This window comes from Erinaceus europaeus, chromosome 11 (assembly GCF_950295315.1).
Source record: "Erinaceus europaeus chromosome 11, mEriEur2.1, whole genome shotgun sequence".
NCBI classification, from domain to species: Eukaryota; Metazoa; Chordata; class Mammalia; order Eulipotyphla; family Erinaceidae; genus Erinaceus; species Erinaceus europaeus.
This window is the reverse complement of record NC_080172.1, coordinates 11332262-11345400: the sequence shown is the minus strand read 5'-3', so window position 1 is coordinate 11345400 and position 13139 is coordinate 11332262.

Here is a 13139-nt window from a genome sequence, read left to right as displayed (position 1 = left end):
TGAAACATTTTGCCTGGACTTTCCTGGTATCCTTTTCAGTAGCCTTAAATTTAAATGTGGGGTTTTAGTCATGATTCTTCGCAGCATAAATTTCTAACAAGATTAGTAGCTTTTCTCAGATAAATGAAAAGCTTCTGAAGACCCATCAATAACAGCATCAAGTGTACATTACAAAGGCTTGGAATCCTATGATTCTATAACACTATGTCATTGAAATTCATAAAACGATAAATGATGCTCACCATGGATGCAAACCACAGGGGGAAACTTATCTCTATTAGTTCTGCTTTTTTACACTTTGATAAGCTGTGAGATGAAAGCAATAGAAATAGCAGACTGTTAATATTTAGACATTGTGGAACCTATCTTTTCAAATTCTCCTAATGATAAATAGAATGTGTACTCATTTAACAGATTGGTTTATTTTTATGGTTTGACAGATTGTACCTACAGCTGGCTTCTACCATAGGCAATTATTCTTTCCTTCCTATATTATTTATTCATTTTGCATTTTGTTCAGTAATGGAATGCATTAGCCAGGAGTTCAAGCTAGATAATCAAAGTGATCTCAAATGACAGTTAAAGGACAACAGAATCAAGCACCAGTCATAGAATAATAAAAACAGAAAAACTCAATTAATATCTAGTTTCTATGCCTTGCTTCATTGCTGATGTTATTCTAATGACCACTGCTTTCTGAATGTAGAACATTTATTTACTCTCTGGTATGCTTTATGCATGATGTCTTAATGTTTCTTTTTGGCCTTAATTTTCCTGGCCTTGGTTTCTTGTTCTATCTCTGCAAGCCATTTCCACCTACAGTCTAGACATTAACTACTGGAAGTTATTCCTAATTTTATCATTTACACATTTATAAATGAGTGTAGCAGAACCAGAAGGAGAGACATATGTCTTCCATAAAAATTAGTCTGGATATGATCCTTTGCTATGGAAGTTATCATGGAGAAAAAAAATTTAAATAAAAATTAGAAGGCAATTAATAGCATTAAAATCTCTGGTAACAGTGAAACAGATGGAAACAGATGAAAAAGTTCAGGGTTGGGAAAATCCCTGTTATCTGTCTATATCAATGGAAAATCTAGGGAACAACTGTATAGGTTTTGGTTTCCAATTAGCTTTAACCCAATTGTATAACTGTAACCAATTTTCAGCATCATAGATTATTGCAATACTTGATTTTAATTTATTAATCTTTTTATGGGGACATTAGTGGTTTACAGTAAATAGTAAATATATTTGTTGGTACATGTGTAAAATTTCTCAGTTTTCTGCAAGACATTCCAAGCCCCCACCTAAGTCCTCTTCCATCCTCTTCCACCATCATGCATCAGGGCCTGAAAGTAACCCCTCCTGCAGTAACAGCAACAAAGATAAAGAGGACTTAGCACTTGATAATAACTTTCTCCATATATGCATATGCATATATATACATATCTCATACATTATCAATTTTGGAGGAAAATCACTTATTTTCCAGTCTTCCAAGTCTTAGTCTCTTCTATATCCAATACCCATATTTTGAAGTGGAAACTTTCAAAGTGAAAACATGCTGTACTTCTGTGGCTTAGAAGCATGTCCAGGCCCAGTTGAGGCTAAGTAAGTCATTCCTCCAATACGGAGACTGAGGATGCTCACTGTCACATAACTATACATTATACAACAGTGAAAACAGAAATAATTTAAGAAGAAGAAACAAATTTCAAGTTTTTAAAAAATATTTTAACTTTTAATTATTTTGCTTCCCATAAAAATATCATCTAACTTCCAGAAACTGTACTAATACCTATTTTTAAAATAAAATATTGGACTGAAAGGGGAAAAAAGAAAAACATTCTATTTTCAGTTCAGTGGAGGAAATCTTTTGCCTGGCATTCTGGGCTGACGATAGGATTAGGGCAGGAAGAAATTCTATTGACCAAGTGGAGCTCACGCTTCAAATCTGTTACTCATTTGCCTGAAAAAATAAACTTCCTATGTATTCTCTTGGGCTATCAAAAAGAATTTCAAGAGGATTTTAAGAACTCCAATAAAACAATCCGAATCATTTTGTTCTGAGTAAGCGGACTCTTAGAGAAAAGTACTTTTTGGAATGATGCCTAGAAGACTTCCACTGTACTTAAATCGTTCATGAACTCACTATGTTGATAGCAGTTGAAAGAAAATAGCTTTTAATTCTTACCTCTCTATCAACTTATTCTCTCCAGCAAATCATATCTCAGAAAGTTGGACTATTGCTAAGTGAATTTGCTAAGAACACAAATGCTTTTTTCTTAGTCTGTTTCCTAGGGGATAACCAATGAAAAGTGTTTATGGAAAGACACAACCTACTATATATATATATATATTTATAATCTTGTTAAAGCCTCAAGATTCTCAGTCTCAATTTTGGATCAATGAAAGCCCCAAATTGGTTTATGTTACTTAGAGTGGCAAGCTGATATATCCTTGGAAACTAGAATATTTGAAGTTTTGTTGGCTTATTTTGATCTCTTTGCACAGATACTTCTTTGCTTGAGTATTTTCTATTATAATTAGCACATATAAATATTTCAAGTTATATCATTTAATTCTGAGTTGGTCAAATAGATCACTTTAATAATGCTGCTTTTGCACATGACCGAGTTTGGAGTCTAACACCCAGACAATGAAGGAAGCTTTGGTGCTATAGTTTTTCTCTCTCTGTCTCTCTCTCTCATTCTCTCGGCCATCTGTCTCTATCTTAAAAAATAATAACAACAAAAATATTTCCTGGGGCCAGGTGGTGGTGCACCAAGTAGAGCATACATACACTCTACCATGCTCAGGACCCAGGTTCAAGACCACAGTCCCTACTTGCAGAAGGGAAAGTGTGTGATGGATCAGGTCCGCAGGGATGTCTGTCTCCCTCCCTACTTCTCTATGTGTCTCACATTTTAGCAACAAAAAAAAAAAAGAAAGAAAGAAAAAGAAAAAATAGTTGGATCAGGGAGTCATCCTGTAGATACTAAACCTTAGTGATAACCTTGGTGACAAATATAATAACAAACAAACAAAACCCCAAAACATTGCCTACCTGAAGAGAACTTTGATATTCTGACATTGTTTTGACATGTTCTAAGATAGTGTTGATTCTCGTGGTCAGAGAATGGATTTAGCCAGAAGGTTAGAGCTACTCAGCTTAATGCAGGAAGGTTGCAGACAGATAAAAAAAGAATAGGGAGTCGGGTGGTAGTGCAGTGGGTTAAGAGCACATGGCACAAAGCACAAGGACTGGTGTAAGGATCCTGGTTCAAGCCCATGGCCCCCACCTGCAAAGGGGTCACTTCACAAGCAGTGAAACAGGTCTGCAGGTGTCTATCTTTCTCTCCCTCTATCTCCCCCTCCTCTCTCCATTTCTCTCTGGCCTATCCAACAATGACAACATCAATAACAACAACAACAATAAAAACAAGAAGGGCAACAAAAGGGAAAATAAATAAATATAATAAAATAAAATAAAAACCTATTTAAAAAAAGAAAAAGGGGGGATTCCGGAAGATGGCAGAATGAGAAGCTGTTAGTGGCTTGAGCTCTGACCACATCTACTGAAAACGGTAGGATTTTTTGCCTTTAGTAGGCCAGTCAATAAGGGGTCCTAGCGGTGACACCAAGGAGGTGACTGTAACTCAATTTGGATTAGAAAATAGAGTGAAAAGAAAGGGAAAAAAATTCTTTTAAATTATTATTCAAAAGCGCACCTCCCACCCCCAATAACCAGTCCCTGGGGACCAGAGATCTGCTTCTAGCAGGCTCCGCTGCTGAGCTTCTTTCTTTACCAAGATTCCTGTCTCACCAGGGGGTGTCATTCATTCTAAGTCTATTCCCTTCTGAAACCTTTGGCCTTTTTCTTTCTAATTAGCCAACCAGCTTCCTCTGCTCAGGGGGACTAAGGCAATCTGGAGCCATCCGAGCTGAAGACAGGACAGGTTTTTTACTCTGTTCTATTTTATTATCAATACAAGATAAATGTGTACCCCTTTCCCACTCTCCTTCAGGTTGACCAGAATTAACTCTTAGTGTATTTTCCATTACTAGGGGACTGGGTGTCTTATTCACTGCTAAAATAACTTGTTTCACTTTTCCTACCACCCCTACACATTCTCTCCCTCCCCCCCACATAGCTAATAAAATAAAAATAAACAAATAAATAAATAAATAAATAACTCTTTCCTTTCACTGCTCTTTTATTACTGTTCTTTTTCTTTTTTCTCTCTCTCTTTCTTTTTTTCTTCTTTTTCTCATTCTTGTCATCTTTTCTTCCTTCCTCTTTCAGCTTTCTGAATTCACTGATACATGCTTGGGAATTATTTTGGGGAAGAAATCTGACTCAGAGTGGACTCTTTCTGCATGTATCTCTGCTCTACTTCCCTTTCTCCTTTAGCAACCCCTAGAATATACAGTGGATAATAGATTTGCATAACTGTCTATTCCTGCTATTCTTGTCTAGTCCTGAGGTTGTTGTTGCTTTTTTTTTTTCTTAACAACCAGCTGCCTCTGCTCAAGAGGCTTGAGGCAATCTGGGACAGGTTTTTTTTTACCCTGCTCTATTTTATTATTCATATTATATAAAGGTGTATCTCTTCCTCCCCTCCTTTAGGTTGACCAGAATTAACTCTTAGGGTATCTTTCATTGCCAGGGGACTAGGCATCTTATCCATTGCAAGAGGAACTTGTCTCACTACTCCTACCTCCTCTTCAGACTCTCCCCTTCTCCCTCCTCCTAGCTAATTAAAAAAAAATAAAATGAAAAAATAAATTAATCAATTAAAAAACTCTCCTTTCACTGATCTTTTATTACAGCTCTTTTTCTTATCTTTTTTCTTTTATCTCTCTTGTTTCTCTTTTTTTATCTTGTCTTCCATTTCTTCCTTCCTTCTACTTTGTCTTTCTGAATTCACTGATATTCATTTGTGAATTATTTTGGGGAAGAAATCTGACTCAGAGTGGACTCTCTATGTGTGTATCTCTGCTCTACTTCCCTTTCTCCTCTTGCTACCCCCCAGAATATACAGTGGATAGTAGATTTGCATAATTGTCTATTCGTGCTATCCCTTCTTTCCTTTCTCTTTCTTCTTCACTTGGACTTGGTTGCTATTTTTTCATGGACTGGAGACATTGTCTAACTGGTAGTGATTAAACTGCTTCAACCCTTGCTTCAGTTGCTATTGTAATTCCTGAGGTTGGTGAGTGCATTTGTCATAAAGGTATTTAGTACAGTGTTGCTTGTACTCAAAACACAACAACTGAGGAACAACAGAACATAAAAATAAGAAACACATAAATAAAAAAATGGGTAGATCAAAAACAAATAAAACTGCTACTCCAATGAAAGAAGACAAGAACCCAGAAGAAACTACAAATCTGACAGAAGTAACCATAGATAAGAAAAGTATGCAAGCAATAATAAGCTTATTAATCACAGAAATGAAAACAACATTGGAGGAAAGGAATGGCAGTATTAGGGAAACAACAGTTGAGACCCCCAAGGAAAATACTGATTATCTTGAGGCAATTAGAGAACTGAAAGCAGCTGAACTGAGGAAAGAAGCTGAGGGAAGGGAAAACAGACTAACAGAAGCAGAAAACAGAATTAGTCAGACAGAGGATGAGTTAGATAAAACTAAGAAAGAGGTGAAAGAGCTCAAAAAGAGATTGAGAGACATTAAAAACAACAACAGAGACATATGGGATGATCTCAAAAGAAGTAACATTCGTATAATTGGCCTGCCAGAGGAAGAAAGAGAGGAAGGGGAAGGAAACATTCTAGAGGAAATAATAGAAGAAAACTTCTCAGACCTGAATAACAGAAAGGACATCAAGATTCAAGAGGCCCAGAGAGGTCCAAACAGAATTAACCCAGACCTGAAGACACCAAGACACATCATAGTTACAATGAGAAGAAGTAAGGATAAAGAAAAAGGATCCTAAAGTCTCCAAGAGAGAAACAAAAAGTCACATACAGGGGAAAACCCATAAAACTATCAGCAACCCACAACAACCCTGGGTCCACGCTCCCAGAGGGATAGAGAATGGGAAAGCTATCAGGGGAGGGGGTGGGATATGGAGATTGGGTTGTCGGAATTCTGTGGAGTTGTCTCCCTCTTACCCTATAGTTTTGTTAATTTATCCTTTCTTAAATAAATAAATAAATAAATAAAAAGACTCAGGAGACTTCTCCACTCAAACTCCAAAAGCCAGAAGAGAATGACAAGATATGTATTGAGCCCTGAATGAAAAAGGTTTCAACCAAGGATAATATATCCTGCTAGACTTTCATTCAAACTAGATGGAGGGATCAAAACCTTCTTAGACAAACTGTTGTTAAAGGAGGCAACCATCACCCAACCGGCCCTGAAAGAGGTTCTAAAAGGCCTCTTATAAAGAAGATCATCACTATAATACTTGCAATATATCAGAGCAAACAAAAATTTGTTGAAAAATGGCACTACAATACTTTAAATCCATAATATCAATAAATGCCAATGGCTTAAACTCACCCATCAAAAAGCACAGAGTCGGGGGATGGATCAGAAACATAACCCAACCATATGCTGCTTGCAAGAATCCTATCTGACACAACAAGATAAACACAGACTTAAAGTTATAGGATGGAAAACTATCATACAGGCTAATGGACCGCAAAAAAAGGCAGGAAGAGCCAGTCTCACTTCAGACATAATAGATTTTAAATTAAATAAAGTAATAAAAGATAGGCAAGGACACTACATAATTATTAGAGGATCAATCAGCCAAGAAGACTTAACAATTATTAACATCTATGCACCCAATGAGGGACCATCTAAATACATCAAGCACCTACTGAAAGAGTTTCAAAAATACATCAATAGTAATACAATAATAGTGGGAGACTTTAATACCCCACTCTCACACTGAGATCAACAAAGCAGAGAATCAACAAAGATACAAGAAAATTAAATGAAGAGACTGACAGACTAGACCTCTTGGACATTTTCAGAGTCATTTTCACCCCCCAAAACTTGAATACACCTTATTTTCAAATCCACGTAGCACATAATCAAGGATAGACCACATGTTAGGCCACAAAGACAGCATCAATAAATTCAAGAGCATTGAAATCATCCCAAGTATATTCTCAGACCACAGTGAAGTAAAACTAACATTTAAAAACAAACAGAAAATTATTAAAAGACACAGAATTTGGAAACTAAAGAACATGCTCCTTAAGAACCACTGGGTCAGAGATTCACTCAAGCAGGAAATTCAAATGTTCCTGGAAACTAATGAAAATGAAGACACAACCTATCAAAATATTTGGGACACAGCTAAAGCAATATTGAGAGGGAAACTTATAGCCATACAATCACATATTAAACAACAAGAAAAAGCTCAAATGAATGACGTTACTGCACACCACAAGGACTTAGAGGAAGAGGAACAAAGGAACCCTAAAGTAACCTGAAGGACAGAAATCACTAAAATTAGAGCAGAAATAAACAACATAAAAAATAAGAGAACCATACAGAAGATCAATGAAGCCAAATGTTGGTTCTTTGAAAGATTAAACAAAATTGACAACCCCCTAGCCAGACTCACCAAACAAAAAAGAGAGAAGACTCAAATTAATAGAATTGTAAACGATGGAGGAGATATCACAACTGACACCACAGAAATCTAGAGAATCATGCAAAACTTCTATGACGAACTATATGCCACCTAGCTAGAGAATCTGGAAGAAATGGAACAATTCCTAGAAACATATGCCCTTCCAAAACTGAACCCAGATGAACTACAAAACCTAAATGCACCAATTACAGACAAAGAAATTGAAACCATTATTAAGAATCTCCCCAACAACAAAAGTCCTGGACCAGATGGCTTCACAAACAAATTCTACAAAACTTTCAGGAAACAGTACCCATATTTCTTCAGCTTTTCCATAAGATTGAAGAAACAGGAATACTCCCTTCCACCTTCTATGAAGCCAACATCACCCTGATACCAAAAGCTGATAGGGATACAACAAAAAAGGAAAACTACAGACCAATATCTCTGATGAACATAGATGTCAAAATATTAAACAAGATCCTGGCCAACCGGATACAACAGCAAATCAAAAAGATTTTCATCACGACCAAGTGGGATTCATCCCAGGAATGCAACGCTGGTTCAACATCCGTAAGTCAATCAATGTCATTCACCACATCAATAAAAGCAAAGCCAAAAACCACATGATTATCTCAATAGATGCAAAGAAAGCCTTTGACAAAATCCAACACCCATTCATGCTCAAAACTCTACAAAAATGGGAATAGATGGGAAATTCCTCAAGATATTGGAGTCCATATATAGCAAACCTACAGCCAACATCATACTCAATGGACAGAAGCTGAAAGCATTCCCCTTCAGATCAGGGATTAGACAGATACTGGGTACTATACAGCAAACCCTAACAAAAGGACTTTTCAAAGTTAACCCAATTACTAAATAATGTGATGATGACATTAACTATCCATTGTCTTTTTGAACCCTAAGACAGCAGGAACTTCACATCTCAACTATAGAGCCTCTACTTCCCCCAATCCTGGAACCTTAGGATAGGGCCCACTTTCCCGCATGCCTCTCCCAATCCATATCAAATAATATTGCATCTGCCGATCGCAACCTAATCAACACAATGATTGCCACCTCAGCATGCTTCAGCTCAGACTGTGTCCAGAGACTTCACGTGTGGAATGACAACCCTTTAGCTTCATTACTCCGGTGAGACCTTTCCTTTCATAATATTCTCTAAAAAAAAAAAAAAGTCCCAAAACCTAGGTATAGACCAGGTTGTGTGAGAGAGAACATATGTTCATATGTATCCATAAACTAGTGCAAAATATATACCTGAAAGCAGAAGTACACTAGAGTTTGCAGTGAGTACCCCCTAACACTTCCTCTCCACTATTCCAACCTTTGGGTCCATAATTGCTCAACAATTTGTTTGGCTCTGTATGTTAACTCTCTTTTCAGCAACCAGGTTCCAGATGCCATCAGGATGCCGGCCAGGCTTCCCTACACTGAAGACCCCACCAATGTGTCCTGGAGCTCAGCTTCCCCAGAGACCCACCCCACTAGGGAAAGAGAGAGGCAGACTGGGAGTATGGACCGACCAGTCAATGTCCATGTTCAGCGGGGTACCAATTACTGGAGCCAGACCTTCCACCTTCTACAACCCACAATGACCCTGGATTCATGCTCCCAGAGGGATAAGAGAATGGGAAAGCTATCAGGGTAGATGATGGGATATGGAGATTGGGTGGTGGGAATTGTGTGGAGTTGTACCCCTCCTACCCTATGGTTTTGTTAATTTATCCTTTCTTAAATAAAAAATAAATAAAAAAGAAGAATATACTTAAAAACAGTGGCATTGTTTTCCCCTTAAACACACGGTGCTTTCACTTATTTTCCTTATTCACTTTTCTCCTGCTTATTAATGGTGACTAGTAGGGATGGGGATTGATTATTTGGCAAACACTTCATGTCCTCTATCTCATACTTACAGGCCTGATGTCTTATGAGTTCTTTCTCCACTTAAGTGCCCTCACTCCATAGCTGACTGTTGCGATTACCACAAGCTTCGACTTTTCACCTTCATACTGATGATTTCCAGAGTTTCCCTTTACTCAGGAAATAGAAAAATAGAAAAATTCATTAAAGAAGCACAACCATATGTATTTCACTACATAGTTATGATCCTTATTCACATGCCCAGAAGCTACTGTTTTTGTAATCACCATTGTAAATTATTTTTAGTGTCGAGGTCTTTAATTTTCATTCTGAGTTCTCTTTCTGACATGAAAACCCCAAGTGTTCTATATTTTCCTAGCCACCTCCTACTATCTATCTACACTTCATTTTTCACTTGCAAATCATCCCAGTGGGATAGCAGAAACAACTGAGAATGTGAATGCCCCCAAACCATTGATGCAACCTCTCTCTATATATAGTCTCTCTCTCTCTATATATATATAGTCTTTACTGTTATAGTTGAGTGAGAAGCAGGGATGACAGGAGAAAGAAGGAGAAGGAAAGATAGCACACCAGTACTCCACAGCTCATGATGCTTCCTGCTCTGCAGACCTTCCAGTGTGGTGGTTACCAGCATGAACCCAGGACCTTATACATGGTAATGGATGAGTCATCTTCTAGCCCCTGCAATTCTTAATTTTTAATGCTCATTTTCTGACAGTTACATCTTCTCAGTCTTCCTCCGGCAAGAGTAAATACTGTTCATCACGCTTACATTAAGTTAATTCAGAGTGTTTCAGGAAATCACATTCGGACACAAGGGTGCCATCCAAGACTGGTTTCCATCAAAGTCATTTCTAGCCCCCAGACAAGTGTCCTCTTCTATATTCGAAAACCCCTGTACTAACAGCTATGATGAACGCAAAACTTCTTTAGTTTATATCCCCTCAAAGCCTATGCCGTCTAGGCTTTTATTTTATTTTTTATTTTTATATTTATGTATTTCCTTTTTGTTGGTCTTGGTTTTTTTATTGTTGTAGTTATTATTGTTGATGTTGTTGTTGCTGGATAAGACAGAGAGAAATGGAGAGAGGAGGGGAAGACAGCGAGGGGAGATTAAGATAGACACCTGCAGACCTACTTCGCCTGTGAAGTGACTCCCCTGCAGGTGGGGAGCCCGAGCCTTGAATCGAACAGGGATTCTTACGCCGGTCCTTGCGCTTTGCGCCACTTGCAATTAACCCACTGCGCTACTGCCTGACTCCCTAGGTTTTTATTTTAATATTTATATTTATTTATTTTTAAGGAAAGAGAGATACAGAGAGAAAGATACACAGAGAGAGACCATAGTATTTCTCTGCTCCAGCTTACAGTGGTTCTGGAGACAGAACCTGGGAAATCAGAGACTTTTACTTCTTTAGTCTTAATAGCACAAAAATAAAATGTAGATATTTTGAACACTTCTTTCATATATTTATTTATTTCATAAATAAATATGATATTTCTTGATATATCCATATTTATTCATATTTATTCATATTTATTCATATTTATTTAATAAATAAATATGGTATTTCTTGATATAGCCATAAGATGAGGATAACAATAATCTAGAGAATTCTATATTTTGCCCAAGGATATAGACAAACAGAGAAGCTTTGTACTTTGTACTTTTTATAATGAATTATAGAAGAGTGGCCAGAGAAAAAAGGAGAAAACCAAAAAAGAGAAAAAAACGAAGTGACACATTATCTGTGTAAATAATTGAGAAGAGAGACTGTCATAGAGTTCAGTTTTCAATGCCAATTCCTAGAGAGAGAGCATTAACTCACAAGACACTAGTCAGTCCTGAGAGCTTGCATTGACACTGAATTAGAGATTTTTAAAGGCGGCAATGGATAGAGATTTTGTTAAAATAGTAATAATGTGAATGCAGATTGCTTGGCTTTATCATTACATTGATGTGAATTATATTGTGGCTAGAAGCTGTCGTAACTGTTTTCAGATAACATAGGGAAAGAATTCTATAGTTGTTCACTAATGATTCCTAAAATTTATCATATATCAATTATCTTTTGAGGATTTATTAAAACACATATTTCTGGGTCCTTTCTCTCAGAGTATTTAATTTAGTAATTGACACGGTTGATAGGGAATTTCAATTTGAGGACTACTAATGTACATGGTACGCACTGGATGTGGTAAAGAAATGATGAATCGGGGCCAGGTGGTGGTGCATCTGGTTGAGTTCATATGTTACAATGTGCTAGGACCCACGTTTGAGCCCCCAGTCCCCACCTGCAGGGGGAAGCTTCACAAGTTGTGAAGCAGCGCTTCACGTGGCTTACTGTCTCCCACCCTCTCTATTCCTCCCTTCCCTCTTGATTTCTGACTGTCTCTATCCAATAAATAAAGATAACAAATTTTTTTTTAAAAAAAGAAACTTAAAAAAAAAAAGATGAATCAAGAGCCATGAGTGCCAGGTCTTGGGTATGTCCAAAATACTACGAGTAACTTAACCTGAAAAGCAACTCAAATTAAGTAGAGAGAATGAATCATGGATCAGGGAGACTCAGAAGTCACATAAAGAACAGTTGAAAATTGTTCATCCCTGAGGTTGGATGGTGTCGCACCTGGTTAAGAACCCACATGACTATACAGAAGGAACTGGATTCAAGGCCCTGGTCCCCACCTGCAGGGGGAAAACCCCATGAGTGACGAAGCAGTGATGTAGATGTCTCTCCCTCTCTATTTTCTGCTCCTCTCTGTTTCCATTCAATAAATTAACAGATGAAATATTTAAAAATAAAACTGTTCCTCCTTCTTCCTAGAAGTGTGAACAAGGAGTGTTCCACTGAGAACTGAAACTACAGGTCCATCAGGAATCTGCTGTTGTTGGTTGATTGTGGTATCACAGCACTTCTCGTTGGATGTATTTTATTTTATTTTTATTATTGGGTAGAGACAAAAAGAAATTGAGAGGGAAAGGGGAGATAGAGGAGAGAGACAGAGAGACATCTGTAGCCCTACTTCACGTCTCTTGAAGCTTTTCCCCTGCAGATGGGGACTGGAGACTTGAACCTTGGTCCTTGTGCACTGTGATGAGAGTGCTTAACCAGGTGCACCCTAGTTAGGCCCTTCTGTCACAGCACTTCTCAAACTAAGCAAAAAGGAGGCTCATTTCCATGACTACACTTCAGTGTAGGACCACCACACATGTCTTTTTTATTTGAATTGGATTTTTTCTTTTATATTTTTATTTTTCACTATTCATTACTTGAAATTCTCTGCTCAGTTATTTTGCATCAATTACATTCTTCCTTTTCTTACCTTGTTCTTTTCTCTCTGACTATTCCTTCACAAATCTTCTTTTAATATCTTTCTTTATAACCTACCTGTGAAAAGAAATATTTATACATTCATCTTTATACAGCTTCAGTTTTCATTCTCTATATAATGTCCTCAGCAAAATCATCTCATATTATAAACTGGATATTTATATCCTGCCTTGCCCTCCACACACCCCCCACCTCCTTTCATGAGCTGAAGTTCTTTTTTTTAAATTTTTTTATTTATAAAAAGGAAACATTGACAAAACCATAGGATAA